At 41.2% G+C, this 7,619-nt stretch overlaps 1 protein-coding gene across 1 annotated transcript in view; it reads right to left on the bottom strand.

The window, feature by feature from the left end:
* Positions 1-7,619, bottom strand: part of LOC102869190 (ADP-ribosylation factor-like protein 15-like) — a 651,283-nt gene that overhangs the window by 637,713 nt on the left and 5,951 nt on the right. The gene's annotated exons all lie outside the window — the stretch shown is intronic.

The raw sequence follows: 7,619 nt of genomic DNA, 5'->3' as shown, positions 1-7,619 counted from the left end.
AATGCAGCATAGTATTCCATTGTGCGAATATACCACAGCTTCTCTAGCCATTCGTTTGTTGATGGGCACTTAGGTTGTTTTCAACTCCTTGCTATTGTGATCAAAGCTGCAATAAACATGGGTGTGCATATATCTGCTTGGATGTCAGCTAAGGGTCTTCTTCTTTACCATCCCTCCACCTTTCCAAGCATGGTTGATCTCTCCAAGGACTAACAAAGTGCCCAAAGTATGTGAGACAAAGCTTTATCATCTTTGCCTTCAAGGAGCACTCTGGCTGTACCTTCTCCAAGACAGTCTGAGATATCCAGTACTCCCCTCCAACACCACACTCCAAAGGTATCCATTCTTTTTCTGTCATTCTTATTAATTGTGCAGCTCTCAGATGCATAGTAAGTGATTGAAAAGACCACAGCCAGAATCAGAAGCACTTTAGTCCTCAAATTGGCATCATTGTTCCTCAATAATCTGGAGAGGTCCCTGACTTCTCCCTAGTAAATACAAAAAAGTCCGTCATGTCTGAATGCTTTTAATAATGAAACATAAAACTTTAGAAGAGTTCCTTTTGTTTTTAATTTCTGATTCCATGTCTCATTTGAGTGCGTGGTCCTTTTGTGCCTCCATCATTAGTTCTGAAATAGCTCCCAACTCTCATGTTCTGTCTCCAAGGGGTGCATACTCTACTCTTGCAAAACAGAGCCTGTAGGAACGTCACACCAAAAGTCATGAACACAAGTCCAAGGACATACGTCCTCAACTCTGAGAGAAGCAGTCAAGAGATCAGAATAGTTTCCAGCAAATCGAAATACAAAAAGAGCTGATAAATGAGATTGTCCTTCAAATCTGCCTTTCTTAGTGGTTTGCTGTTGTTGTTGTTGCTGTTGTTGTTATTGTGTGCTATTGAGTATAAACTGATCCCTAGCTAATCCTAGCTGATTTCAGAGAAAGCAAATCACACAGGAGGAGTCTGTCCGTCCTTCTTCTGCGGAGCAAGCGGCTGAGGAATTTGAACCACATTCCTTTGGAAATACAGCACAGCTTGTTACCACTAAAGCACCAGAGTTCCTTTTTCTTGTGGTTAGGTACTACTAAAATTATGACTGTGTTTGTGAGCAAAAGAACAGAATACGTAACACCAATGTTTATTCAAAATATTGAGCAGGAAAAACAAAATTGACAGGCAAACTGTGAACACAAGGTATAAACCCAGGCTGGTTCCCCATGAAAGCTGTACCGTACATAACCAGGGTGTTGGGTGGGTCTTCTCACTCATACCAGCCAGACACTGCATTGTCTCAGCATCCCAGCCAATCCTCAACTTCTCAGAGACTCAAGTTTCCTCTTTTGTAAGCCAGACTTACCAGGACTACGGGAAGAATTACATTAGATAATGCCTATACAACATTTGGTACAAGTTATTGTCGTTACATGCCTAAATACAAGAGAACGAAACACAGCCCCAAGTTTATCAGACACCATGCCGAACAGTGGTGACAAACTGGTGACCAAGATAATCAGGGATCCGAAGCTAACACAGGTAACTTGCTCAGAGGACAGCCACTGCCCCAGGGCCATCCAAGGGGCATCTCCACATCTTTAATACTAGAAGTCAGGACTGGCTACAAAGCTTTACAGTACAAAGTGAAAACTAAAAGTCCTTTGTTAAAAAAAAATTACTAATTTCAAGACTGCAGCAACACAACAATAGGTCAAGTGTGGGGCCCAGTGTGACTGCAGAAGTGGCAAGTCCATGAAGCCGGTCCTGCTAGGATATAACACTCAGAAAGGAGAGTCAACCAGGGCCAGTCTTGTTCAAACTATCCCAGCTCTCCAGCAACTGAGGGGTGGCTAGAGGAAAAGCCTCAGCATAACTTAAGGAAGCTTCGGGTTCAGAGGAAAAGGGGGAAAAATAAATAAATAAAATAAAAGCACATTTTCATTCAACTTGTGAGCAGTATACGCAGAAACAGCAGTTTGTTATTACCCAGAATGCAGTTAATGAACCCTTCCCTAAAAATGGTTGCCTCTCTCTGTTCTATCTCAGAAACAAACCCTTCATAACGAAAGCCATCAAGGGACTTTGCCCAACTGAAGTCCAGAAAGAAAAGGCTACTTGGGGCCCAGTATCTGCTGGGGACAACCCCACTTCCCAGGCAGTACTTGGTAAAGCAAAACAGACAACTCTGGGTCTCAGTATCCTCTCCAGAAGAAAGTGAGAGGTTGTGGCAAGCAGGAAGATGCCCTAGAAGAGACTTAAGGGGCCTGAGGAAAATATAGTTGCCTGGAAACCCATCTGTGGTCACTTGCTAAAACAGCTGATAACCATTACCTGTGACCAGGATAGGGCTTGCAGCGTAGGAGACCCACTGTTCTTTTTACCCAGCTGTCACCACAAGTGGCAGAGGCTGAGTCCTTAAGGACACGAGTATCAGTCAGTCTCTTCACTGCCCCACTGGTCAAGAGAATTTTTCTGCACTTGTTTACTTGAGACGAAGCATAGTACTAACATGAAATGTTGTGTTAAAATTGTGCTTTAACACAAAGCTGCCTGGACCTCTGGCCCAGCAGAAACAAGAGTGGGCCCCACTTCCCAAGGGGAAGGTAGTAAAGAGGGAGTGCCCCAAGGCCACCATCCCAACTCTACTCCTTGCTGCCTGTGTGAACAAAGGGAAATTGCACAACCTCTCTAAGTCTCCATTTAAATGTCATCACCCATGGAAAACTCTTATAACATTATCTGGCACACAATAAGGTGTGCACGAAATGCCAGCAGATTTCATTCACTATCCAGTGTGTAACTCAAGGTGTGCTCTCTTCCAGGACTCAGACTCCAGCATCGGGGGGACAGATGCTCATACAAGGTCTGGAAGGAGAGTTACTACTTCTGCAGAAGAAACCCTAGCCAATGACAGAGATGCCCTGCAACTTTTCATGTGAACTCCAGAGACAGGGTTCAGAGCTACTGTGCATTGCGATAAGGTGCAGGCAACTTGATGGCACGTCACAACACTGTTGGTTTATACTTTGTCACACCAAACACAATTTGTAATGTTGGTGATCCAGAGTTAACTTTAAGACAACCAAACAACAACGAGGGAGCTCTGGTGGCTTAGCAGTAAGGAAGTGTGCTACTAATTCAATGGTGCATGATGTGAATCCACCAGCTGTTCTGCAGAAAAAAAGATGGATACTCTTCTCCCATGCAATTTGTTGTTGTTATGTGCCATCAAGTTGCCTGCGACTCATACCAACTATGTAAAATAGCCCTAAACCCTGCTCTATCCTGTGCCAATCTAATTGTCTTTGACAAAATCTACTCTCATTACCCCATCACTGAATCGATCTATCTCATCAAGAGTCTTCCTCTCTTGTGCTGTCCCTTCACCCTTCCAAGCATGACGTACCTATCCAAGGACTGGTCCCTCCATGAAATCTGTAGTTGTTGTTAAGTGCCATCAAATCGTAGACAATGCATAGCGACCCTATGAACAAAAGACCTGCACACTTGTATAACTTTTCTCCATGTTCATAGAGTTTCCGGGGGCAAGCTACTTCAGAAGTGGATGCCACTCCTGCTTCCAAGCTTGTTTTAATCACGACCACCATGGGTAACTATTATCACAATTGACACATCAGTTCCAGTGTTTAGCATCATAGCAACCACGAGTTACCTCTGTACAGCAATTCACAGACCAGTGCTATACCACCTAGGAGAATGTTTGGCCAAAACCAAATGAAACCAGGCCTGAGGGCTGCAGATTAGAATCACCCACCTTTGGCTTGGTAGCAGAACTTTCTGTCTACTAGGCCAACAAAGTCTCTCTATGCCATGCAATTTACTGCCTCTGAAAAACCACTGGAGGGTCAGCTATGAGTCAATTCCAACTCAACAAATGGTACTCAACAACAACAAAGAGCTCACTGGCATGGAATCAGAATGAATTAGCTCAGAGCTGACCCTCCAGGAGGTTGTTAGAGGCCGTCACATGCACAGGAAGACACTGACCACCTTTCTCCTATGGAGCTGCTGGTGGATTCAAACCTTGGGGTGCAGCTCCCTACTAACCAGGCCTCTAGAGCTCCCTTGATAACGAAACATTATATGCAGTCACACAGATGTGTCTTCACTCTTCTTTAAGAATTAACTTATTTACAAAAGCCAAGGAAACCCTCAATGAGGCAGAGTGAGACAACAGCCACAACAGTGTACTCATATATATCAATGATCAGGAAAATGGCACAGGAACAGGCAAAGGTTCATCAGAGGTGACTCAAGGGCAATTAATACCTACCCAACTGTTTGAAATGCATGAGTGTCTGGTCTCTGTTGGTTAGTTGGCTTATATGTTACAAATGATAACAAATTTGTGCTGATCCATCCACCTTCTCACCAGATCTTCCCTGATTTGGGCAAATGCCCAAGAAGACCAGCCAAGCTCATCAGTTCTATAAACAGTCACTGTGGAGTGGCTCTTGGTGACTTCAGGTGTTTCAGGATAGTATAAAAGGTGTGTGCTCCACAGGGTGTTCAATAGCTTGTTTTTCAGAAGTAGAACTTCAAGTTGTTCAGGGTTGGGTTTGGTTGTTTGAGGGTTCCCTCCCCAGGGCACCTCTGGGTAGGTTTGAACCTCCAACTTTTCACTTAGCAGCCAACCACATCAACTATTAGCACTAATAGGGATCCCTAATCAATATATACAAAATATCTAGAGCCCAGGCCTTATTCAATTCCAAACACAAAGTATAAATGCTATAACATATAATTAACAATTAGTATCCAAGACTAATGAAGCATTTTCATTTTGTCACATACTCAAGTTTAACTTTCCATTCAGTTCATAATAAAACAAAGTAACACATACAGAATACAAGAGAAACATACTAGAGAGGGGAGTGTATCATCACTGCCATCCTACCCAGTATGTCCTACCTCCCCTTCCTTGTCCTGCCACAGGACCTCCATGCTCTAGCCTCGACACCCAAGAGGCACCATGACGTTTAGGGTCATGTACAGAACAGCTCACTATGTCCTGGAGTCAGAACCGCCTGCTAGCTGAGCAAGCCTCCAGCAGATTTTCAGAGGCTGTATATCACACCAAAGGAGAATGCCCATCTTTCTCCCACAGCACAGGTGGTGGATTTGAACCATTTACCTTTGGGTGGTTGTTACTGCGTACCACTGAGCCAGAAGCAACTCATAGTGGGCCCTCCAAGTGGGTTTCTGAGGCTTTAAACAGCACAAGAAAAGATTGTTCATCTCTCTCTCTCCTCCTTCTATCCAACTAGGCCACTAAAGGTACCACAAAAGAAAAGTTCAATAAATATTTGAATCTTTTAACAAAAATAACAGAATTAATGCTTCTTCCTAATGTTGTGGCTTGTGCCATCAAGTACAGGTATTAACTAAACAATACTTTCAGGAGTCTCATGAGTTCCTGCTTGCTGATGACCAAATTCCAATCTTTTCATTAATATATTAATAGTTTGAAAGATAACCTAATACATTCCACTGAGCAGTAAATAAATCATTCTACAAGAGATAGACGTCAACAACATAACAGTACATTATATATTTGAAAAGCAATGTGTTATCCAAAAGTCACTTTCCTTCCATTTTCTCATTTAATCATCACAGGCAATACACAAAGCATAATCAATCTCAATGCTGTCCTACCCCAGTGACAGTAGAAGGGGAAGGTGAAATCTAGAATAAATCAACTAAGAAGTCAAGAAAAAGGAACCTTTTGAACTAAAAAGAAAATCAAGGTTGTTCTCTTTCATACTATTTTCTCGTACCTTCGTAAAAGATCTCTGTACATCTTATTAGCTCTCCTTGTTAGAAGAGAAATGGAACAAAATACTAGTACTCTCTGTTAGAACAGCAATAAAAAACCTTCACATGAATTTGGTCAATATTAGCATGACTTTTAAACTTCACTATGGGGAGATAAAAAAAAATAGCAGAATAGCAGAGGAAGGGGGTGACCTCCTAGGAAGAGTTCTTTATAAACTGGCAAAAAGAGATTGTGATTTTTAAATTGCCATCCTGGGTAAACAAATCATATTCTGATCATCTTGAAGTTAAGAGTAAAAGACACTTTGTGCATTCCTCAGAACAAGACGCCTTATCCAAACAGATGATATCTTGGCTCAGTTTAGAAGCTGGTATGAAAAAGTACAAATTGTTCCTTTTTATTTTTTCATATTCATATAATTCAACAAATAAATATTTAGTCCTACCATGTGCCAGTCCCCTGCTGGGTGTGAATGATACATAAAACTATAAAAGATTAGACAGTTACCACATATTTCCCCACAGTAAATGAATTCTTAAGGAAGCTCTGATGGCTGAGGGGATAGAGAGTGGTGACATTAATCCAAAATTCAAATCCAATAGCTGCTCCTTGAAAAAAGATAGTAGGTGTTGACTTCACAGCAATGATGGGTTTGGAGGTTTGTTTGGTTTTTGGTTTGTTTGGGTTTTGGTTTTTTAATAAGAATGAAGTGAGTTTTTTTAAAAGCTAATTCTTTAAAAAAGTTACTGTGCAGCTGATTCTGAATGCACAGCCGTCCCATGTTGTATTCCAGAGTAAAACTATATCCCATAGGGTTTTGATGGCTGTCACCTTGAAAGTAGATTGTCAAGCCTTTCTTCCTAAAGGCTTTTGGGTAGATTTGAACCAACAACCTTTCAGTTAGTAGCTAAGTAGTTACAAATTGTGTCTTAAACATTAAAGTATTGCTTTTCACCTTACCTGTCACCTGTTTTCTTAAAAGAGAATACTGCTTTTAAGTTAAGAGAAGATATGAGCAGTAACATCTAAAATTCTCCACCTGTTTTAATATCTCAATTATATCACAAGCTAGTAAAAATAGCAGCTTCTTTTCTCTCCCACTTCTTTTCTACTCTCCTCTACACGAACAGAACAGGTTCAAGGATGCCATCTAGTTCAAAAAACAATGGACAATACATACACACAGTGCCAGCTTCCAAGAGCAATTTCAAAAACAGTGAAAAGATGGCACACTTCGTTATTCCTATCAGGGTACAGCTGGGTCACTTACGTGAGTCCCACAAACTCAGCAAAATCTGCAGTCAGACTTGGAATAGAATAGAGGCATTCTTTTTCTAGGGAAATGGAAGAATCTGGGAATTTATTTCATTTTTTTTTTAAAAAAAAAAGACCCCCGGCATTGTCAAAGAATTTTTTTCTTTTTCAGAATCTGGTTTTTCAAAAACTTAATAAAGATTCTGCATCGGGAAACAATTCCATTTGAAAGAAGAGAAAGAAAAGATTTTTCAGTGTATCATTTTACCTGGTGTTAGGTGAAATGGAAATACAAAAAGATCCCTTCAAGAAGAATACTTCTGTTAGTCTCTTCCTCTTCAGTCACATTTCAGTAAGTCATACTTAACGTTTAAGGGTTTTCCTAAATATATCTTCATAGGGTTTATATCACATAATCAAAAACTAAACTGAGTCCTGTAAGACTGTTTTACCTCACCTTCACTAATTGTCCAAGTAAAGTACTCAAGAGCAATGGTGTCTCTCTGGAGACTAAGGTGCGCCTGATACAGGCCATGGTCTTTGCAATCGCTTGTTATGCATCAGAGAGTTGAG

The sequence above is a fragment of the Elephantulus edwardii genome, unplaced genomic scaffold (genome assembly GCF_000299155.1).
Source record: "Elephantulus edwardii isolate Elephantulus edwardi_28Jun2011 unplaced genomic scaffold, EleEdw1.0 scaffold00079, whole genome shotgun sequence".
Lineage (NCBI taxonomy): Eukaryota > Metazoa > Chordata > Mammalia > Macroscelidea > Macroscelididae > Elephantulus > Elephantulus edwardii.
This window is presented reverse-complemented; position numbering and strand designations above follow the sequence as displayed.